The 24,889-nt window shown below is 49.3% G+C and overlaps 1 protein-coding gene across 4 annotated transcripts in view; it reads right to left on the bottom strand.

Moving 5' to 3' along the window:
• LOC149352952 (breast cancer anti-estrogen resistance protein 3 homolog) overlaps window positions 1-24,889 on the bottom strand; it is a 280,152-nt gene that overhangs the window by 136,402 nt on the left and 118,861 nt on the right. The window contains exon 2 of one of the 4 annotated variants that reach the window (XM_089582169.1): window positions 2,604-2,706. The exons of the other annotated variants lie outside the window; for them this stretch is intronic. The gene's annotated coding sequence lies outside the window, so the exon portion shown is untranslated. The remainder of the gene's footprint in view (window positions 1-2,603; window positions 2,707-24,889) is intronic. 4 annotated transcript variants of the gene reach the window in all.

Raw genomic sequence — 24,889 nt, 5'->3', positions numbered from 1 at the left:
AAACTGAAATGGCTAGAGGAAGTGTTCAGTCACTCATTCATCATGCAGATATTTATTGCAGGCAAATGTGCACACAGCCAGCCAGAAGTAAAAAGAAATGATGCTCACGAAGATACATTTGCACTGCACGGATGTTTTCACACAGGTTACACAGTTCCTCTGGCGAGTCGTAACCCAAGCACCCATCATCATAAATGTACTGAATGGAGCACCAAGGCGCAGAAGGATGGCGACATTGCTGTTGTCGTTGCAGAAAACAGTCCTACGGCCGTGCAGCCAAGCTTGTGTCACGTTGCACACACGTTAGTTCTCAAGCACAGTGCTCGCACGAAATGCGATCAAAATGGTAATGAATGTGCAGCAGAAACAACATCGTGTGCATGCAACGGTCTCAATCACTGCACCATCCCAACGAATGCAACTAGCTGCACAACGTCACATTCATTTCGGCATTCGGAAAGCACGGCATGCGCACTGATCAATATCTTTGTGTGGGCTAGTCGGTTAAGCATCATTATATGAGGCAGCACTCGTCCTGTGGTATTTGTGTCTTCGCTTTCGTCCTGGTTTCCTTTGTGCTCCCTCTTATAATGGTGCATAGTGGGCTCTCGCAAGTGCACATTTCACTGCCTCGACGTAAAAACACTCGCTCCAATTGCAATCACTTTCACAACGTGGACACTATAGTCACTATGTAATGCAGCTCATGCACGCACAAGTTCACCGTGAGCAGCTGTTACTTGCAACAACCACAAACAGCTTCATATAAACACTTCGTGACACCGCCAACGCATAGGTCTTGCATCGGTTTGAAAAGGCGCTCTGTCAACTCCAGCAGCGTCGATGATTACAGAATTTAACTCGGGAAACTGTTGCTCACCGCTGCTGCTCGCGAAAAAGTTCGCAGTCACTCTAACACTCGTAAAATCAACATGTGGTCAATATAATGTGCTTCGTGGCATAGCTGCCACCACCTATGCTAGGACCTATGCTTCACTCCCCGGTTCAGATGGCCCCGACGGACGGCCATCTTGCCCTGGCAGAAGCGGAGTCGAGCCTGAGACGTCACGTAAAAAGCAGCCAATCACTGCAATCCGCTCGCCGGCCGGATCTGCTCATCCGTACGAAAGTTGAAGTTGACCAACTTTCCCACCGCTCGCTGGACTGAGCGGACGCCAATTAGATGCCGTTAGCGTCTGTGTTAGGCCACATTAGAGAGCGATAGCATAACGTTACCGTGTTTACGCCGCTGTTTACCGGGCTCAGCTGGCGACATCTGCGCATGCGCGCCCATTACCGGGCCGGTAACACTTCATGTAATCTCGTTAGCGTTGCGGAGAGAGTTAGTGTATGCTCGTAAACAAACATAGCGCCGCCCTGTACAGCCGCTTCAAACTAAATACAGCATCGCTGCCACATTCTTTGCTGCCATTTTTCGCTCTAAATGAAGACATTCGCTCTTAATTTGCATACTGTCACTCGTACGCTGAGGTTTAAGTGACAAGTAGCCCATGTTGTTGAGATAATTAGGCAATTTTTGAGCAGTTAAGCCTAACTATTCGCGTACCCAAAGTAGCAACAACACTAGCTTTTGTGCAAGCTTTACCATTCCCTCTATTTTCATAGTTTTCTTCCTTGAAAAACAAAAAGATTTTGGTAATGCTTCTCATATACACCACCAAATTCAGAAAAAAAAAGTTTCTCCAGTCCAGAGATCAAGCGCTTTGACTTACTGTCACCAGATGGCGCCACTATCTTTACAGCCAAACATCCAAAGAAGCAACGCTGCGTGCGGCAAACAGAAGGTGTTGTAGCTGCGTTTTTCACAGCATTCGCAACGTAGTAAGCGGAGCGTACGCAAGCTTAGTGCGTTCTGTGTAGGAAACTTGTCTACTGGTCAGGGTACTTTTGAAGCCACTGAGCCGGCCGTTAGCAGAAAAGTAGTGAGTACGTCTTTATATAGAGAGGAAAAGGTGATTGAAGAGCATGTAGCATCTCACTGAGAAAAAATGCTTGCAATGCATGCGTATTTTGTTTGTAATTAATTCTGGGCATCTGCCATCATCATCATTCGTTTTCGCCTTACGGTAACTTAAACGGGAACGTAAACACGGTAACGATATGCTATAACTCTATTCTCACAGCCGGTTTTTCCCTTGCTCTGTCGCCTCCGTCGCGCCCGCGGCTGACGGAGGGGAAATCTTTTTGGACCCTTTTGTCCCCGAAATCGGGCGGCCGGTGCCTCTGTTCCCTGCTCTACGTTTCCGTCAAGCAGCGGCGACGGAGCCGCGCCCCACGGAGAACGCGTCAGTCACAGTGCGAGCTTGCTTCACGTGACCCTCTGCTTGCTTGCTGCGACCAAGAGATGGCGCTGGCGAGAGTCGCGGCTTCGGAGGCGATGCGCGGGTGCGTGGGTGCGCGGGCAGTGAGCAGCAGCGAGCAGGGAGCTGCGAGCGCCCACCCAAACTGTTTTGCTCGTGTCCGGCGCCTGTTTAGAGTAGAACACCACTCCGTTCCGTTGCTGCCGCGGTTTCGGCCTCCGTCGCCGCCGCGCCGTAGAGGAGACCGGCTGCGAGAATAGACACCTTTAGCAGGGACCCTACCTTTAGCATACCGTGTACCGTGTTACCGCTACCGTCGGTGAGCACGCGCTGATTGGTCCCGGTGCTGCAGGAGCGCGCGTAGCTGCCGGTTACGTGGCGCCATCTGGGGATGTCAAGGAAATTTGCGCAGGCTCACTGGGTGCACGCTGGCTCCCGGTACTCCGGTATCGGTAACGGAAACACAGTACACGGTATGCTAAATGTGCCTGGTCTGTGCGGTCTGTCGTCCGCCTGCCAAGCGGAAGGCGCAAAAAAAAACGAACGTACGACGGCCCCACGTGGACGGCCCTATAAGTCGCTGGTGAGCCTTGCGGTGCAAGCGGTAGGGCGCCTCCACCAGTCATTGAGCACTACCAACACCGCCACACTGCGCTCAAGAAAACGAAAAATGCCGGATAAGAGCCAGAACTCGAACGTGTACTGCTGGCGCAGGATACAACCTATAGCGTATATTTTGCAGCTGGAGCAAACTCGCTCCTACCGACGCCACATCGGAGCTGATTAGAGAGAACTCTAAATCTTGACTCCACCTCTAGAGGGAACACTTTTCAAACTCACCGTGAAGCCGAATAAAGTGTGCATAGAAGCGCGCGCCTCGATACTGTAGCCAAGGTGATCAATCGACGTCGCGACGGGGTTCTTTACATGCACTGACATCGCACAGTACACCGCCTCCACCGAAATGCGACTGCAGAGGGCGGGATCGAACCCGCGTATTTCGGGTCAGCAGCCGAACACCATAGCCAGAGAGCCACCGCGACGGCTCAAGCTGGAAGTGGACGACCCTGTACAACCTGAGCACTACGACACCCTTGCATCACGGCCAACACTTATGCATATTTAAGCTCCCTACCTTGCAAACTCACTCGCTCCTTCTCTGACGGTAGAATCATGAGGGCCACAACACGCTATGTTGTAGGCCAGTGTGTTGCGGCGAGAAAACTATTACAGCTAAAAAATAACACAAGATCGAAAAAGAAACAGACACCCGTACACAACGGTTTGACACCAAATAAATCTTTATAAAATCGGCAAACATACGCCTACAACCCATTACACAATTGTCCGAAAAACACGAAAACAATAAACGTACAACAATGTCATTACTGTCCCAGCGTTGAGCAGCCGCCACAATACCCATCGTGAAAGCGCGGCTCGTGGCCAGGGTTGCTTCGCTCAAGGCGACCGCTAACGGCATCACACGTTGTGTAGTCACGCTGGGCACGCCTGCGCCGGCAGCATCTTCTCCGGAGCCATCGTGGCAGCCAGGATGCACCAGCCGTGGAAGCGCAGTGCCAGGTGGTGCTCCACTTCTGCGTCGTCACAGACGAGTGCCGTCTTCACGGCAGAGTCGTGGGCCCACTTGCCAGAGCACTCGGCCGCCTGGATGCCCAGCTGGCACGTCGGCAGTGGGATCACGGCTACTGGCATCTGCGCCGGCTCGTACATAGGGTCTGGTGGGGTACTGTCGCTGACCGGTGTCAATGTGACTGGCGTGCTGGACTTCGCCTGGACTCGAGCCACGAACGCCCTGCTGGCCATGGCAGTCTTGACGCCGTAACAGCCGTGAACGCCAAATCCTCCTTGGCGCACTTGACGCGGCGCAGTTCGCAGAAGCAAGATTCACGGGAGCTTGTCGTGAAGGCTCCCAAAGGGTCCGACAAACCATGAACCACAACAGCGTTGTGCACGACGAACTCGATGCTCGTGGGACAAAGCTGTGCCTACACTCACTAGCGATAGGGTGGCTAGACTACTAGTGATGTCCACGTCAACGCAACCCATTGGTCCACGTCAACTGCCAGTGATGGCGATGCCAATGCAGCGCCCACGGGGACATTTCGACACGTGCGACGCACAAATTGTTTGAAGTTCAACTTAAAGTTAAACGACTGACGCAAACACTATTTTCAATGATAATAAGCACTTGGGGTCTCGTCTTGCAAAAAAAAAAAAACAATGAGAGAGAATGTTTACAACAGTCCTATGCAGTGCGAAAGCACGGCGTAAGAAAGCAGGAGCTGCCACTGGCATAGAGAAACTCTATGGCCACTGGTATCCATTAGGTGGCTGGATGCCGCAGTCCCGCTTTCCGAGACGAGCGTGAGTGAAGCCACCGGAAGTTGGACGGCTTGTCCCGGAAGTCGGGTGTCTGCTGTGTATTTCAATGCAAAAAGTCGCATCTTTCGCCCTTTAGTTCTCAGTTTTTTGCGCTGTTCTCGTGTAATGTCTGCTGTTATATGAAAGGAACAAGCAAGCTGAACGCAAGAAATGTGAGCATTGTGTGCAGAACCCTGTAATTTCAGAGAAACCGAAGAAAACAGTCATGCATGTCTCACCCTGCCGCGGCAAAGGAGTACGTACATTAAACAATATGTTCTTGTCTGGTTCTTGTCTCCCGAGCGTGAAGGAGAAGTAGTGGAATGACGATGAGGCTTGGCCATCTTAAAACCGAATTTTCGTGCAGGAAAGAAAAGGCGCAGCGCTAGAGGAACGACTGACAAGAAAGACGAATGCTGCAGTGCGCGTGAGAAGCGCTGTTAGAAGTCAACTACACCAAGCACCACAAATAAAAGCCCATTCAGGCCTAACTTACTACAATACGAAACAGTACATGACACGCTCCGTAGAAAGAGCAGTACCATACCTTTTGGAGGCGCTAATGTGAACCAACCAAACACCGTCGACACCTCACAAGATGGTAGCCTAGCCCTCGCTCTGGTTCGGTCTAAACATAATTCGGTAAAATGGTCCCTGCAAAGTAAGCTGCCTGGTGAATGTTTCAACCTATTCTTTCTTATATTTATCCCCCATTGGTAGCATAACTTGGGCTTGAGTGTGGGAACAAGCATCACAGTAAAGAGCAGAGTTGGCGAAGCTAGGCAAACGAGACGACACCGAGCCGTGTAGACGAGGCTCCATACTTGCTGCCTGTAGCGACGTCCTGTCGTCTGCTAGTGTCGTCCCATTGCAATGCAATGGACCCTTATTTTTGAAACGTCTTTCCCGAAGACTTCGCTGGTCTCCTCGCTCAGTTGACGGCGCAACAGGTAGGCATTGTCATGTAAAAAGACGAGAACGACGAAAAGACGAAATGCTAAGTAGGAACACAAAACTGGAACTGAAAAACCGTGCTGAGGTCCGATTTCATGCACTGCAAAGGGCTGACTTCAGGGACAAGGCCACTTACTTCCGGTGGCTTCACTTTTGGGTGCCCGATGCGGCATCCAGCACCCCTAGTGGAGATCAGTGGGTGCTGCCACCGGTGTAATTTGTGCGATCCAGGTTGGTTTCGGACTAACAGACAAACGTTTGACGATTTTGCTCGGCCCAGAACCACTTGATTAATGCTTTCGCACTAAAAACCGCCCGGTTTCTTCGCAACTAAACTCCCCGACTCATCAACTGGGAGGTGGTCTCAAAATCAGGGTCACGCGAACCCATAGGACCCAATCAGGGAGTACCGCCTAAATTGAAACTTCGAAGGACTCCTAAAATTTCCCACGGTAAAGAGGAGCCGCCACCTTAATCTCATATACCAGTAACTACTCTCAAGAAATGGGAGCTCGTGTTTGTGAGCTCAGACCTGGGCGTTAAAACCTGAGCCATTCAATGGCCCTCTGATGTCGCTGTCAGCCGTGGACTAATAGCCACCTAGAACGGATAGTATGCATCTTTGCCTTTTTTGACGAAATACATTTTTTGCAATCCAGTGCAATTGGTACTCGGGAAGAGCACTTTAAAATATTAAATTCCAAAGGATTTCAATTCGGAAGGGTTAAAAAAGCGGTGAAACTGCTAAAAATTGCTAAAAGTGCTAAAAAATTTAAAGTGGAATTTCTGTTACTATTTCGGTTTCGGTTTCAATTACGGAACGGTGGATGTGTTGGCAAATTTGAGTTTAGGATACGCAAGGCATGAAAGAACTGCTGTACGATCGCCGCTACATTTTTTTCATGTACAACGCCAAAGCGTGCCTGCCACAAGAGCCGGAATTACAACCAATGAAGAAGGAGCGATTATACTATCATTTCGGCATGCTTCATGTGACCTAAACGCAGCCTGTCGTCACAGAGCGGTTGAAATCGAAACCGAAACAGCATGAGAGAAAAATTGGATTAGAAATTATCAAGCGGCCGTAGGCGGATACCACGAACACTACACTACACTACACTACACTACACTACACTACACTACACTACACTACACTACACTACACTACACTACACTACACTACACTACACTACACTAAACTACACTACACTACACTACGTGACACTTTCCAAGACGCTTGTACTAACATGACGAGATCGGTACTCGGATTGCAGGCAATAATGAAAGAACGCGACATGCGAACTTCGAAATGTACAGCACACATCCGCAGGGCCTTTTTAAGGTGCGTGGACATCCAGGCATTTCGAGGACACGTTCTCGCGTCAGCGGCAAAGGAGGAAAGAGAAGTTCACTCGTCTTCTAAAAACTATCTAGCATGAGATAATTTGGTTGCGCTCACGGCGGTGCCTAAGGTGACCACTCCTTGCTAGGGTCTCCTCGTCAGCGTAGAGCTCTTGGGCCAAAGGCCGCAGGAATCGAGGCACCCTACGACAGCGCGCTTCCGAACAGTGAAAGAGCAGTTTTGCTGCAGCTGCATTCTCGCATTATATAGACCTATAAAGCTAATCAGCTACGTTATGGTTTTCTTTTATAGCTCGTTCTTTAGTTCGCGTAAAAAAAAGCTCCAAATGATGACCCGATCCATCTTCTATTTCCCCATTTCCCATAGAGATTTACAAGAGACTACCGAACAGTTGCATGATAATTTTACAAAAATAATATTTCAACAATAAGGGAATGCTCATCAGCAGTAACTTGCCGTTTTTAGTGTCTAAGCCGATTACAAAGACGGCTTAAGCAAGTTTACCATACCACTTAAAGGTGTGTTGGTAGAAGGCCGATACTATCCTTCAAAACAGACTTTTCTCGAAGAGTCCGGCCAGGCCGATGTGTTAAGCTAAGTGTCAAACTCCAGCAAACCCGCCGCTTTCTTGGGGCGTTGCTTGGTTAGAAGCTTCTGCTGACTGTTGTCAGTTTTTTTTTTCTTCAGCTCTTTACCATAACCTCGGCCAGCGCAGCTTGCAGTCATGCGCAAGTCACACCCCCAAGATCACTGACACGTCTAGCTCATGTTGCGGCACCGGTGATCTCTCCACCCGCAGTAGAGAGAGCTTGACGGAAGTATGCTTAGCTGCGGCAGTATGCATGGCGGTTCCTAGTTCTTGACTGGTTCTAGCTTTTCTAATGAGAGGCGACAAGGCAAGTTCGGACATGTTTCTTTTGCGTTGGCTTAGCTCCATGGGCGCTCCTCGAGAGGCACGCAAGCCGCTGAGGTGACTCACTCACTGGCTATGGTGTTCAGCTGCTGACCCGAAGGACACGGGCTCTATTCCGGCCGCGGCAGTCGCTTTTCTATGGAGGCGAAATGCTAGGGGGCCGTGCACTGTGCCATATGTCAGCACTTTACAGAACCACATGTGGTCAAAATTATCCCGAGCACTCCACTACGGCGTCCCTCATAGCCTGAGTCCCTTTGGGAAGTTAAACCCTAAAAACAAACCAACGAAGCGTCAGCGCATGCCGAAGGCGAACGTTGCGGGCTCCCAGTCGGAACCTAAGCAGTCGCCGGTGAGGCCGGCGGTGCAAGCGATAGCCTCCGTCTGTCATTGAGCACTGCGCTCAACGTAAAGGGAAATGCCGGATAAGAGCCCGAACTCGAACGTGAACTGCTGGTCAGCTTTCTCAAACAGTCATGCCTGGACCCCGTAACGTAAGTGTGGGTGCAAAGAGGTGAACGACCAGTCCTGAATGCGCAACCAAACGCAATGCGCTCGTACCGCATCGAGACAGGATACAACCTATTGCGGATATTTTGCAGCCGGCCCAACAGCTGGCGCTAACTCGTTTCTACCGACGCCACCTCGGAGATTACTAAAAATAAAAAGAGAATTATAAATCCTATGATTCCGCCTCTAGAGGGCTCACTTTTCGCATTCCCCGTGGAGCCGATTAAAGTACGCAGAGAACCGCACGTCTCGACACCGCAGCCAAGGTGATCGTTCGACTTCGCGACGGGATTTAACCTGCACTGGCATCGCACAGTACACGGGCCTCTAGTACTTCGCCTCAATCGAAATGCGACCGCAGAGGCCATGATCGAAGCCGCGTCTTTCGGGTCAGCAGCCGAGCACCATAGCCAGTGAGCCACCGCCACGGCTCAAGATGGAAGTGGACGGCCGTGTACTATAGGGAACAAAACAAAAAAACTAAAGCCCCTTGGCTTTATAATGGACGGACGGACGGACGGACGGACGGACGGACGGACGGACGGACGGACGGACGGACGGACGGACGGACGGACGGACGGACGGACGGACGGACGGACGGACGGACGGACGGACGGACGGACGGACGGACGGACGGACGGACGGACGGACGGACGGACGGACGGACGGACGGACGGACGGACGGACGGACGGACGGACGGACGGACGGACGGACGGACGGACGGACGGACGGACGGATGGATGGATGGATGGATGGATGGATGGATGGATGGATGGATGGATGGATGGATGGATGGATGGATGGATGGATGGATGGATGGAAAGGAGCGCCCCGTTTGAAACGGGGTGGCGGCAATTGCCACCATGCTCAGCTTTTCTATCTTTATTAATAATTTTTTTTTGTTTACTGTGTTGGCAATTCTCATTAAGAATCGCCATCATCTTTACCTACAGTTTCCTACAATTCTAACCTTATGCCACATCTCTGCTTTTCAGCCACCAATCCTCCAATCGCTTTTTGCTAACTTCCACTGCAGATTTATTTACATGACCATTGTTATCTTTAAACCCTAGGGCCTCAGGAAGAGTGACTGCGCCTGCATCGACATCCGGATGGATACCATCACATTTGATTATGAGGTGTTCAATTGTTTCCACAGATCTACCATACACGGCACATGTGTTATCTTCCTCGTTAAATTTCTTTTTGTAGCTGCGCGTTCTAAGACACCCTGACCTAGCTTCAAAAAGTAGGGAACTGCCTCTTGAGTTATCATAGAAAAATTCTTTCCTGATCTGCTTTTTGCAGTATCGATATAGTTCTACACAATGTTTCTTTTCCATTGAATTCATCCAATTTTTAACTTCCGCGTTATTAACCTGTCGTTTAATGCTCTTTCTTTCTCCGTCTTCATGACCTGCATACTTACTGGTTAGTTTTCTAGTTCTTTTCCGCCACTGTGAGTCAACGCTCTTTCTGTATAAATATTTAAATACCTTAGCTGCCCACCTCTTATCGTCCAATTTCCTCAGGCGTTCTTCATATAGTATTTTACTCCTAGCTTCCCGTGCTTCGAACGATGCCCAGCCCATATCCCCTTGTACCGCCTCGTTTGTGGTTTTGCCGTGGGCACCTAGTGCTAATCTTCCAACAGCTCTCTGATTTACATCTAATCTCGACTGAACTTCTGCCCTTAAGCACAGAACCGCATTGCCGAAAGTAAGTCCCGGCACCATTATTCCTTTCCAAATATCTCGTAGTACTTCATATTTGTTGTACCCCCATAATGCCCTATGTTTCATTATCCCGGCGTCTCTTCGTTCTTTTGCCCTAAGAGCCTGTTCGTGCTTTTCCGTGTATATCTGCCCTTCGTTTAGCTATATCCCGAGGTATTTGTATTCGGCCACTTTGGGTATTTCGTGGCCTTGTATTGTAAGCACCTGGTCAGTTGTATCGTTAAAAATCATCAGACCTGATTTAGTTGCGCTAAAACTAAATCCTAGAGCGTCTCCTTCTCCACAGCAATTAACCGAAGTTTGTAAATCTTCCTGGCTATCTGCTAACAGTACAATATCGTCCGCATACATTAAACCTGGGAGTCGCTGCTGAACTACATTTCCGCCTAATCTATACGACAGATTATAACCTAGATTACTTTCTTCTAGCCTTCTTTCCATATTTATCACGTAAAGCATGAACAGCAGCTTATACAGCAGCTTATACAGCAGCAGCTTATAAAACACTGCATTGCAACGCCATCTACAGGCGGCATTTGGGACGAAGACAGCCAATGCCTGACCGTTATCATCAGCAGGCGTGTCGCTTGGCTCGTTTCAATGTTTCCTGCTTCAGCTCGCCAAAATGCTGCAGTTTTCCCTTGCATCACGGGCAACACTTACATATGTTTAAGCTCCCTACCTTGCTCACTCACTCGCTCCTTCCCTGACGGCAGAATCATGAGGGGCACAACAGGCTATGTTGTAGGCCAGTGTGTTGAGGGGAGAAAACTATTGCAGACCAAAAAGAAGAGAAGATCGATAAACAGAGACACCCATACACAACGCTTTGACACCAAATAGAGTGTTTATAAAATCAGAACATGTCCACCGACATTCTATAACACAATTGTCCGAAATACCAAACTACACGACAAAAACCACAAAAACGATACACGTACTGCAGTGTGAGCCAGAATTAGGCAGCGGAAATTATCAGCCTTGACAACGCTTCCCGGAACATGGGTGGGGGTATCGTACGTGCACCCTAGGAAGTGGATCGCGAAATGTTAGTTTCCAGCGTGCCTAACGTTCTTGACGTCATTATTGTCCCAGCGTTGAGCAGCCGCCACAGTGCCCATCGACATGAGCGACGCCGGAAACCAGGTAGGATGGGATTTTCCGTGCCCCAGCTGCCTGCACTGGGTCTTGAATGGGCGGCTGCAGCGTGGCCAGGGTTGCTTCGCTGAAGGCGACCGCTAAACACCATCATACATTTCCTAGTCACGCCTGCGCCGGTAGCAGCTTGGCCGGAACCGTCGTAGTAGCCAGGATGCGCCAGCCGTGGAAGCGCAGTGCCTGGTGGTGCTCCACTTCTGCGCCGTCACAGACGAGTGCCGTCTTCACGGCAGAGTCGTGGGCCCACTTGCCAGAGCACTCGGCCGCCTGGATGGCCAGCTGGCACGTTGGCAGTGGGATCACGGCTACTGGCATCTGTGCCGGCTCGTACGAAGGGTCTGGTGGGGCACTATCGCTGACCGGTGTCAATGTGACTGGCGTGCTGGACTCCGCATGGACTCGAGCCACGAACGCCCTGCTGGCCATGGCAGTCTTGACGCCGTAAGAGCCGTGAACGCCAAGTCCACCTTGGCGCACTTGACGCGGCGCAGATTAGCAGAAGCAAGATCCTTGTGCACGACGAACTCGATGCTCGTGGAACAAAGCTATGCCTAAACTCACTAGTGATGTCCACGTCAACGTAACCTATTGGTCCACGTCAACTGCCAGTGATGGCGATGCCAATGCAGCGCCCACGGGGACATTTTGACACGTGCGACGCACAAATTATTTGAAGTTCAACTTAAAGTTAAACGACTGACGCAAACACTATTTTCAATGATAATAAGGATTTGTTGTCTCGTCTTAAAAAAAAAAACAATGAGAGAATGTTTACAACAGTCGTATGCAGTGCGAAAGCACGGCGTAAGAAAGCAGGTGCTGCCACCGGTGTAATTTGTGCGATCCAGGTTGGTTTCGGACGAACAGACAAACGTTAGACGATTTTGCTCGGCCCAGAACCACTTGATTAATGCTTTCGCACTAAAAACCACCCGGTTTCTTCGCAAGTAAATTTCCCGATTCATCAACTGGGAGGTGGTCTAAGAATCAGGGTCACGCGAACCCATAGGACCCAATCAGGGAGTACCGCCAAAATTGATACTTCGAAGGACTCCTAAAATTTCCCACGGTAAAGAGGAACCGCCACCTTAATCGCAAATATCAGTGCCTACACTCAAGAAATGTGAGCCCGTGTTGGTGAGCTCAGACCTGGGCGTTCAAACGTGGGTCATTCAATGGTCCTCTGAGGTCGCTGTCAGCCGTGGACTAATAGCCACCTAGAACGAATCGTCTGCATCTTTGCCTTTACGGACGAAATAAATTTTTTGCAATCTAGTCCAATTGGTACTCGGCAAGCACTTTAAAACATTAAATTCCGAAGGATTTTAAAGTTTCAAAGCGGTGAAACTGCTAAAAATTGCTAAAAGTGCTAAATAATTTAGAATGGAATATCTCTTGCTGTTTCGGTTTCGGTTTCAACTACGGAACGGTGGATGTGATGGCAAATTTGAATTTACGATACGCGAGGCATGAAAACGCTGCTGTATAATCACCGCTTCTTTCTTTTCATGCACAATGCCAAAGCCTGCCATAGCCGGAATTACAACCAATGACGAAGCAGCGATTATAGTACCATTTCTGCATGCTTCATGTGACATAAACGCAGCTTGTCGTCACAGGGCGGTTGAAATCGAAACCGAAACAGCATGAGAGAAAAATTTGATCACAAAATATCAAGCGGCTGCAGACGTATACCACTAACACCACACTACACTGCGTAACACCTTCCAAGGCGCTTGTACAACCTGACGAGACTCGTAGCCTGATTGCAGGCAATAATGAAAGACAGCGAGATGTGAACGTCCAAATGTACAACATGTACACATCCCCAGGGCCTTTTTAAAGGGTCCCTGAAAGGGGTGTCTGAGGTTGGCAAAAAAATACTTCCATTATGTAGAGCGTAGGCTACTGAACGTTCATGCCGCGTACAATACATCAAAAGCGAGTAGATAATTTATAATACATTTTCAAAAACTGCTGCTCCCGAGCCTTGCGGCGACCAGCGGCGGTGAACTTCCGCCCGAATCTGTACTCATTACGTCATTTTAGTACTCTTTACGTCACCAGCACAGGGCTATCATTGGTTCGGGGTGCCAACGTGAAATCGCATATTTAACAAACTAAAAGCTCTAGATACTTCACATTCTTACTCTTTAAGGAACCATTTCACATTTCAGCAAGGAGAGTTGTCGTTTATATGCATGTTTACGCGGTTATTGTGTGCTGGGTGTCAGAAATTAGTACTGCACTTCCGGTTTACAATGTTTTCGTCTGCTCGTGCCGCTTGTGTCACTCCGCCGGCGCCGCCGTCGAACCGAATCGAGGTGCGATTTGGAGTCATCGCACTACTGATATCTGTCGCGACCTCCGTCGCATGCGCAATCAAAATGGACCGGCCGTGTTCTGTCGTTGGTTGCAAAGCCAGGGTACGGCAAGATGTTGCCCTTCGGCACTGTCTGCCGAAAGATGGAAGTGAGCGAGCTGTCGGCTCTATAGGGCAGAATACCCATGGAACCAATAATCATCCCTTCATGGAGCTTCCATTCTCCATGTTTTTGCGAAACAACTGGTACGGAAAATATCCAACAAGGGCCAAAGGAAAAAAAAAAATTCTTTCCCCAAACCCCGAGGAGGCATGTTCTGTGGTTAGCGAAAATTGGGCATAAATTTTCTTTTTAAAAATATATATCCTTGCGCTGTTATAACAAATAGAACATTGTGCACATATAGTAGGTAGTTAGAGTCTAAGTAAGAAAATACAATAGTAAAGAAAAGATATAGGCTCACATAAATTAGCTTGGAAAATTGAATTTATTTTCTTTCTCCTTTTATATATGCCTAATACTAACGAAGGCCGTAGTCAAAAAAAAAGAAAATATTAAGTATTATTTAAGATAAATCAAACATTGGACAGTATGTTTATAACGAGTTAGGGGGAAAAAAAAGAAAAAGAAAAAAGTACATTTTTGAAAGAGGAAAATAAAAGAAATAACCGTAATAATACAATAACTCTTAATTTATGTAACCCAGTATTCTCATTTGCAAAAAGTAAAGGAATGTAATAGGGGAAAAACAATACCCAATAGCTCAAATGGAACAATGTTTTGCACTGCGTACTAATTGAAATTTTTGAGTGGAGTTTTTCAGTGGATCATCCCGACAGTCAAGAATTGAGCCTACCTGTGTCATCAAGATACCAGAACAAGCGGGACTGGAGACAGAAGAATCAAGCTATCCATCTTACTAACACTATATTGTGCGTCAAGAAAACAAAAATCTCTGTACGTCAAGACAACTAACAAATAATAAATAAACGCCCTGAGGTTGCCCGGCCCGGCTCCTTTGGCGGTGGTTTCGCTGGTGGTACTACCCCTTCTCCTCTTCCTTTCTTTTTTTTTTCTCTCTTCTTTTCACTCTCTTTTTTTTTACACTTTCTTTTCTGAAATGCAAAATTCTCTTTTTTTTATTCATTTTTAATTTTATTGGTTTGAGCCCGTTGTGTCGAAAGACGGTGCGGGCAGGGCACTTTTTTTTCTTATTTATTTTTTAAGCCCACACTAATATCTGTCGTCGTAGTAAGGATTCAGCGCCCGATTTCTGAACGGCGTGTCCTTAAAAACTTGGCCGACGCGCCGCACCGATCGTCGCTTGCGAACTGCCGCCCCACTACAAGCAGGGACACACGGAGCGGTGTGCATCGCTGCGCCGCTCTAACCAAGCTCCGCTCACAACCGGTGTCGCACTTCGCTGCCGTGCAGCAATGCCTGAGCGCTGCTTGGGATGGTCTACAAATATCACAAGGCAAGATCGCCTTGTTATCAGAAATACTTCTCGAGCAGCGACAAAGCACGCCTGCTTATGTTGCGAGCTTTCGGCAACGGCACCGCTCGCGGGCGCTCCGGGCGACGAGCTCTGCTGCTGCCTGGCTGCCGTGGTCGTCGCTAGGCCTATTGCCTCTTTGGCATCGAAGCTGCAGCGGCCGGCGCTTCGGAAGTCGCCTGAGCTATAATAAAAGGCTTACTCTACACATCGCTTTGCAGTCAACAGCATCATCTCACAATAAAATAATAGTATGGTCACTTTCCGCGACTCCTTCAGCAGCGAAGCGAGCGGGCGCCAGGCGAACCGGACCCCACGTCGGGTCCGCGGCAGCTGCGAGACGGTTGTGGCAAGAAATTTGCTCTTATCACAGTCGTTACCTTTACCAGCAGCTCAGTATTGGTCAGCGATCCTCAAAAATGACACATTTTTCACATTTCTTATCCCAGGGTTTATTATTTACGTCAAGAACACACTTTAGCTCGTTTTTATGACGCCGGCAGACGGGATCCAGGCTAGCCGGCCGGCATGCTCGGCGTACATGACGTTCGCACAAGAAAATGCAAAACAGCCATGATACCAGAGAGGATGCTTCCTAGATTCGAGCAACGAAAATACGTCTGTGCAAAAGTGGATCTTTCGGCAACGATACCGCCTGCGGCAACGCCGCGCGACGAACTGCGCGCTGGTCCCAGGCTGCCCTAGTCGTCGCTAAGCCTATCTGGTTTCGCATTGAAACCGCAGCTGACGGCGCTTCGGAAGTCGCCTGCGCTATAATAAAAGGCCTACTGTTCACATCGCTTTACTGCGAACTCGTCCCATGATAAAAGATATGTTCGATTTCCACGATGCCTTCAGCAACGGAGCTAGCAGACGGTAGGCGAACCGCACCAAGTAGCAGCAGCACCAAAGCGGCTGTGGGATGAAATTTGCTTGTATCGCAGTCATCACTTTTACCAGCAACTCGGTATTGGCCAACGATCGTCAGAAATTATGCATTTTTGACATGCATCTATCCAAGGGCTTGCTATGGACGAGAACAAACAATACTAGCGCGTTTTTCAGTCGCCGGCGGCCGGCATCAAGGCTGGCAGGCCGGTCCGGCGTGGCTCGGCCCCGAGCGCCCTGAGCAGCGCGCTGTACGGCACCATGACGCTGCCGCTCTCCGCGCCCGCTTCCCGTCATTGCGTTTTCTGCGCGCGGCTCGTCGTTGACATCCAGCAGGTTGGACGCAGGCGACGAGCTGCGATCGGTTGTTACGACGTCGTTCACAACGGCGCACCGCAGTGAATCGCGCACACTTTTCGCACATATGTCCCCGCCTTAAGGCTGAAATCCCATTTCGGCACTCATCCGCAGAAGTCGTTCCTTCAGCTCGGGGTCCATAGTGCGAGAGAAGCCGCAGCGACGGTTGCGAGACACAGGTGAACACAGCAGACAGCGGGAAAACGAGCGAGCGAAAGAGCGCGTCAACCGGAAGTAAACAAACCGATCTCTTCGATGACGTATTTGTGGGCGGAGCATGGTCCCGGCCTGTAATCTTTATTTTTTTATGGTTCGCTCCGGTGTACGAGTTGAGAGGGAAAAGGCTGGTGGTCATTTTTAATAGCCATTATCTCTGGTTCCACACAAGGTAGATCAAAAATTTTTGCGGTAGGATGATGGATCGTTCAATGTCTATCAATACTTCGACTTCTCTTTGCCTACATGGACACCGTTTCAGGGACCCTTTAAACCCCACAAAACAAACCATCGAAGCGCCAGCGCACGGTGAAGGCGAACGTCGCGGGCTCCCGGTCGGAGCCTAAGAAGTCGTTGGTGAGCCTGGCGGTGCAAGCGATAGTGCGCCTCCTCCTGTCATTGAGCACTGCGCTCAAGGGAAAGGAAAATGCTGGCTCAACTTTTGCAAACAGTCACGCCTGGGCGACGTAACGTAAGTGTGGGCGCAAAGAGGTGAACGACGTGCCCTGAATACGGAACCAAACGCACCCTTACAAAAATGACTTTTGAGCTTCAGTTGACGCCTTGTTGAGCTCCTGTTGAATCAACTGGAAACCAACATGAACTCAATGTATGTTGAGCCTACTCAACACCTGCTACACGGAATTTTTGTTGAGCGTAGTCAAGAGATTTACTGTTGAGCAATTTCTGTTGGATTTAAATTGAATCATCTCAAGGCAGCCGTTTCTAAGCCTAACTAAATGAAATCATTTCGACATCCATCGTGTAAACAGAACCTGATCACATTACACATATTAAGAACGCATGCAGCACCCGTTAAAACTCTCATAAACCGCGCAAAGTCATTTTCTTACGTAGAAAAAAGTGCACTATGCTCATTCAGGCATACCTACTTTGGAGGATTCGTATGTGCTCTCATAAAAAAGGGCGCTTAATTAATGATTTAATTAAGTTGTTAACGAATAAATCAAGGTCGTCAAATAATAGACCGTTGCCTATGAACTTCATTACTTCTACTACACATAAAATAAATAAATATTAAGAGTAATAACTGACATAACTTTGCTGATCAGCAGGCCATAACCTGCGCAGGTCCGGACACCCCTGAGTAGGACTATATAAGGGCGAAGCCGAGGTTGTACTAAAGATCAAGATGAACTCTGTCAGTTCTTTCTATAGCCTCGTGTGCAGTACTGTCCCATGCTCTTTATCTGATGGATGTTAGGATCTGTATGTATATGTATGGATGTGTATGTATATATATTTATATATACATACGTGTTTGTGCGTATGTGTGGAGCGCTACGTCACAGGGGGTGATGGCTTCACGTTAACGAGAAATCGCAGCAATATGAATATACCGCCGAAAATTGCATTGGTAGTCGGTCCATCTGGGAATGCATTCGTATTAATACGAATGCATTCCCAGGATTTTTTGCTTTTTTACCCCAGCCAAGATTCAGAATGGCGTGTTGATTCACTCCCGTAATTCCAACATGCATTCAACATGAACGCAAAGCAGAAATTTCATTGAGAATGCTCAACTCTAGCACAGTGGCCACTTTTCCAATGAGTTTCAACTCGGCCTCAACAATTCACCAACACTAGCCCATCCTGGTCACAACAAAAATTCAACATGGCATGTTGAGTCTGCTCATGAGAACTTCAACACTGTCTCAAGAAGCATTTTTGTAAGGGAGTGCGCGCGTACCACTTCGAGATAGGATACCCCTTATGAAAATGGGTTTTGACTTTCTGGTTTGGTCTTTATGTTTTCCTAATGAGGAACAAGCAACTCAACAGAAACGCAATACCTCATGTGTTTTAGCATCAGTCTAAAACCAGACTTTCAATTGGCATTTCACACTCTTTTTTCTTGTTGTGAAAATCTAAGAATTTTCTTTTGAGTTGCTAATGTGTAAACACAGGATGTGAAAAGTCAACAGAAAGTCCGATGTGTTTTCCTCATCATGTATGAGAGCACTTGCTGTGTGTTTCAACATGTGAAAACTGAGCAGTTCAATACGGAAAGGAACTTAGCAACGATTACTGCATGCAATGCATGTGCATCACTATTACTGCTCGACGATTTCTGGAGGATGTACGTACTTAAGAAAGCATATGTCACTACATATGATTTTAAAAACAGTTAATGTCGCGCATATGCTGGTCACGACAGTAGGAGGCATTCCTTGGCCACGAAAGTATGAGGTATTAAAGGCTTTCGCCTTAAAATACGCCCGTGTGCTGTGCGATATCAGTGCATGCACGTTAATAATCCCCAGGTGGTCGGAATTATTCGGGAAAACCTCCACTACGGCACCTCTACGTTTCAACGTTGTCGCCGGACGCCCCCTCGTCAGTTTTTTTTTCCTCCTCGGCGGTAGCAACGTCCATGACGTGAGGGGGGGAGGGGGGGGCACGGTCGCTGCGCTGCGCATCCAAGCCACAAGCATCCAAAGCGGTCCAAGGAACCGGTCTGGCGCTCCCCCACCGCCTTTCTTCCCCGATTAGAAACGCCTAGCAGCCTTTCTTCTCCCTCTGAGAGCCTCCTCGGTACGATGCATGTTTTGCCCATCAAACCAGAAACACGTGCGCTGATGACGTAGGACGGGAGAGGTCTCTTCGGAGTGGCGCCGCGCAAGGGTTGCGAGCGTTTTGAGCGACGGCGTTGAGTCTCTTTGTGAATCACGTAGTAACCACGCGGGCAGCAAATATTCGTGTGCCTATTTTTGAGTTGCTTCGTGCACTAAAAGTGTAACATGACTCGCATATTAGTAAAGTGGACGAGCGAACGCAAATGGGACGTGTACCCGGTATGCTCTCTAGTCGACGCCAACCTCGGGATGCGTCTCCTCACGGAGCCGAACGCCATCAACGATCTGCGCGGCAAAATAACGGACGTTTTGTGGAAGACTGGTGAGCCGCCCTCATAAGCGGTACTGTTAGACTTCGGTAAGTGTCATTAGTCACGAAATCATTTATGCGTACGGGGGTTGGGGTTATTATGCGCATAATCTGGAAATTATACTGCACAGGTACGGAAAAAAGAACGGAGCGGCGCCGGGGCAAGCTGGCAGCGGAATGGCAAATGAAGAACTGTTCGAATTTCGTCGCACCTGAAGATAACTTGGGTATGTGCCTTTAGTAATGATAGCGTGTGTGACCCCTGGGCGTGTATTGTGCGATTATATGGAAATTGTGCACTCAGGCGAGCGGACGAACGTCGCGACGGCCGAAGTCCTCCGCAGGCGCGGCGGAGGACTTCGGTATGGACTAGGATTTGAAGCGCAGTCCTCTCGCACATGAGGCAGCTACTCCTCTATGCCATCGCTGCAAAGGGTGCACTGCTTATAATGCAATAGTTTTTGGCTCACTGAATGTATCAGTTGTGAGAGGATTAACCCTGCTAACTTGCAGTGAACTGGAATGGTGCGAATATTCTTCAGTGAAGCTGAATGTGTAGTGCTGAAATTCTACCCTTGTTGGATGTTTGGGTTATAAACCTGGTTTATGGGAAACTCCAAATTCTTGTACAACGTATACTTTGGTTGTTAGCACTTTACAAACTGTTTGTCATCTTCACTGCTTTGGCCATTCATGGTTGTACGGATATACTGAGGGGCCATATATTAATGTCCTATGCATGCATGCACGCCTAGTAAGAATGAGCAGATAAGACAGGTTTCTTTGCCCTTTTCGACGGATCATGGGCTTCGTTTTCATGTGCTTGAAATTTATAAGTTCTGTTTATTGCAGTACTACACGCAGTAATAAAAACCGACTTCTTCTGGTGTTTTTCAGGGTACACCTGTGCCCACTTTTAAACAACAACACTTCATTTGAAGAACAGCCTGTCTTCTATGCTGTGCAGGGAAATAAAGTGAGTTTATTTCCTTGCACAGCGTACAAGACAGGCTGCTGTATGGACGGCATTGAAGACTGGCTGCAGCTTATTGGAAATAAAAGTACACTTTCCCAAATATTCAACGTCTGTTCCTGCCTTGCATCTGCATAAAAATATCGTCACCAACTGCTTGTAGGGTCAGCACCCAGAAACCAAAAAAATACACACAGCTGATTTTCTGGTGAAAAGCACCAGACACTCATTGGCTGGTACCCATTAAGAACTCGGAAGAAATTCTCACATCAAATGCCAACCAGAAAAACGGCGGCGAACCTTCTTTAGAAGCGCAGAAGAAACTCAGAAGAAAATTCATTAGAAACTCTCAAGACATTCTGGTGACTCTGTTGTGAAAGAGCAACAGCTTCTCATCAGACACACAATCAAAATTTTCTTAAGGGACAACCTATTATCGTATATTTCACAGCCGGCCCAACAGCTGGAGCAAGCTCGTTCCTACCGACGTCACCTCGGAGCTGATTAGAGAGAACTCTAAATCCTATGATTCCGCTTCCAGAGGGCTCACTTTTCAAACTCACCGTGAAGCCGAATAAAGTATGCAGAGAAGCGCGCGCCTCGACACCGCAGCCAAGGTGATCATTCGACGTCGCGAAAATGACCGCGCTACCAAAAGGAAGGCACGTAGTTACCTTCGAAACGAAACTGATAGGCTAGGAAAAAAAAAATAATGTTGAGCGCAAAAAACTGAAACGGTCTCCGGAATGCCCTGCGCAATTTTCAGACGCCGGTCCGTTTGGGCCGACCGACCGCTCCTTCTGCTCGCGCGTTTTCGCACCGTTATCTACCGTCGGTGTCCAGCGTCTCACCTTTTCCGAAAAGCGAGAGGCAACGCGTTGCACGGACGCGATTCCGAGCTGTATGCCCACGCGCAACGCACGCTAGCGCCCGCGCGATCCGCGCGTGGGACGCGCGCATTCCCGGAAAAAGGGCGCGTACTCTCGGATGCAGGCGCGAAGAAAAGCAAAAGACCTCGGAAGTACGGGCTGAATTTAGCGCTGCGCCGAGGTCTTGGCCGTCCTGCTTGGTCCCTTCTTCGTAGCCCGACCCTTGCAAGGCGCGTTCGACCCATCGCCTCTTTTCTCATCTGACATTCTCGCAGGATTGGCGCTTAACAACCACAGCTTAAGAACCGAGCGGCATATGGGAGGAGTCGTGGCTTGGCACAGCCCGTAATGCGAGCGATAAGCAGGGAGCTAGGAAGAATGGACTGTCCAGCTATGCTTCGTTGGTTGTAAATCTTTTCAGGAGGGAGACCGCCTAGTCCTCGTCGCAGTAATAAAACTATAAAACTTTACCAATAAACCCGGGGGAGTGAAACGCTGTGCAATGACCAGATGCCAATGATTCCCATCAAGAACATGTCGACGTGAATAATGAGTCTCAAGTGTGAAACTTAATTTAAATGCAGACCTTTCACCATGATGGATACAGCCACGCAAGATAGCGCAGGAATAGTCAAGCCGCTATCGATCGTATACGAGCTGCCTGGAGCAACAAAATGGATGAGTCGGGCGTCGGCGACCTTTTAACTAGAGCACCGGCGAGCAGGTAGGAAGGCGCAAACCTCGATCGCCTCGTATAAAATGTCGCGCCAGGCATTTACGTGGGCATTCGGCGACAACGTGTGAGGCAAGAAAACGTTGCGCTTGGGTCCAAAATTGCCGGAAATGGTCGCTAAGACCTGCACAACCAATTTTCGTCAGAAGCCATGCAAAGGAACATGCATTATCATAAGCATATCAAAACTCTTCGCGGGCTACACCTACAGGACATTCTTGCACGCTTCGTGCATGGCTCATGAAGCATGCATGATTGCCTCTCCTCGAGCGTCTCTGTTGCCGAAAAGAGGTAGATTGTAGGTAGTTTTTAGGCGCACCTTGGTGTGCGAACGACGCGGAAGGATATCACCCTATGGAACACGGTTAGCGTAACATGCCGCTACAATAAAATAATTGGTGTCTTTTAGGCCTATAGTGAAGCATGTTCGTCAGAACATCAAGATCTGGCCCCATGAAGTACTTTGCACGCACTCGTCGCGTGCGATGCAGTCGTCAGCCCCGCGCTCATTCGCCGCTCCCTCCGTCCCGTACATCGAGCTTCCAGCGTTCTCGTTTTGCTCCAGCCGCGGTACAACAAAACCGCAGCCTCGGCCGAAGTGACGACATGCGATAAGCGGCTGAGACCTGCGCGCAAGCGGAGCGGAAATGGCGGCACGCGGATCAGGTGGTGCGCGCCGGGCGCTCCGCGAGACTAGGGACAGCGGAATGCCGTCCTCGGCTGAAACGACGGTGACCAGTCGGCTCCGCCGCCGGCGCCCCGATATCTATCGGCAGCGCGTTCGCCTCCGAAATCCTCCCTGCTGCCCTCTCTCCCACCTGGCATCTGAGCACCGCGACGTTACGCGCGTCTTCAAGTCGGCTTGTGACCTGCGAACGGGTTGTAGCTAACCCTTCGCCCCTCTCCGGGCAGCGCGCTCCCTCTCCCCCTCAACCTGTGTCCGGAAAAAGGGAGTGGACCCGTCAATGAATTTTCAGAGAGGTGGGCGTCCCGCTGCTCGCCAAGGCAAAGGTCCCACACGCGCGCGAGCCTTTGAGAGAACAGGAAAGGAAGGGCCTCGCTGGTGCCAGGGCTATGCATACGCCCGTCTAGCTGGAGGGGCGGTCGTGCTGCTCGGCACGCATGTCAGTGAGTGCGAACGAGAATGCTCGTACATACGAAACCAAATGCAAACGAAATACGCTTTCGGCCTTGACCGCGAATCACGCTGGGTTCGCGCATGAACACTGTACGCCGCTCAAGTTTCGATACGTCGTGAATCATTGCACGTGTGCCCCAGAATCTGTTCACTTTCGGTTTCACTTAAGTGCTGTCAACGAACGAAATGCGACAATGCTAGCGCGTGGCCTTTGATAAATTGCGTACCGTGAAGAAGCGTACGCGTACTTGGAGGCGCTCGGAAATACACGAGTAGCACAAGCACTGCCACACCTTTCCTTTGAAATTCCCCTGTCGCTTAGAGCCCTCCCAGCAGCGTCAGCTCAGAGTACTGCGTCTCACTGGCTGAGGACAAAACATCGCCTCAGACATCGACTCGACAGACAACGGTATAAGGTGACCGAGAAGAGCGTCGTGCGCGAAAAAGAGAAACAATATAATCTATGTATGCACCGCGGTACGCTGCAGACAGACGTCACTGAGCAAGGCTCGGACATTAATCACGCTACCACAGTTGCTATGTGTGCGCCTGCTACTATACATCACCCGAGATGTGCAGACCCGCTTTGTTATCTCAGGTCGCTGCATTTAGAATATTTAAACTTCGCGTCGAACGGCGAAGATAATTACCACAGAACAGTAGCAGTACGGCAGTCACTGTAGTGTATAAATCTAGAGAATTCCATTCGTTACATAGCAAGAAGCGCAGAACTTAGCCAAACAAGGTGCTATTTCTGTCAATGTAAACGCGAGCAATAAAACTGGGCTGGAAGCCCGTGGTGCACAGTGGCTGCACGACGAGTGTAGTACACGAACAGAGCCCGAATGTGCTTCTCGTTCCAAGGGCGCACGCTGCGCGTTAAATGTTTGGGGACGGGCAATGACGCGCGTTTTCTCGGCCATCGCACTCATCCGTGACCACTGCGGGATGGGGAGCGGCAAAAGACCAGTCGTGCTAGCCTATGCGGCGTCAGCGCAGTGATGACGCACGTGGAGAGGAAATAATAAACATAACGGCCATTTCCGTAAACGGTCTGAAGAGCGCAGTGCCGGCTCTTTTGAGCCGCCACGAAACGGTCGCGACGGCGGATTTTCGGAAAACATTGGAGGTTTAAGCACAGCTGGGCGGGCGGCCAATGAGCCAAACCGTCGCCGCTACCGATTCGCTGCCGCGAAAGGTCCTCCACGACGCTTTAGTGATCGCCAACGTGCGTATCGAAACTGACGGTGAAAAATTAGAGAAGAAAAGGAGCTTTCTGACTATAGATCTTGCTTGCCAATATGCTCTTCATGAGAGTATATATGCGTCTCTCTGTCATTTTTTTCTGCTTCGCCTGGCCTTTAACAGCAAAACTCTGAGATCTTGAACTCGTGAAAATTGGATCCACAGTGAACTGGGACATATAATTCCACCTTCCTTTTCCAGACGCCCAAAGCTGGCGCCTGGACGGAAGAATGAGAGGCACAGAGGTGGGGGGTTGATGCATTCGGGAGGCGCTATTTCGCTCAGAGCTATTACAGTGCAGAGCTCACTGCACTAAACTATGCGACTAACTAAAAATATATACAGGGCAGCACACTGTGGATAATCGAGCTTGCGATGTGCGCAGACGGAGCAGTTTGTTTGCGGC

This window comes from Amblyomma mixtum, chromosome 3, assembly GCF_055824585.1.
Source record: "Amblyomma mixtum isolate Tamu chromosome 3, ASM5582458v1, whole genome shotgun sequence".
NCBI lineage: Eukaryota > Metazoa > Arthropoda > Arachnida > Ixodida > Ixodidae > Amblyomma > Amblyomma mixtum.
This window is presented reverse-complemented; position numbering and strand designations above follow the sequence as displayed.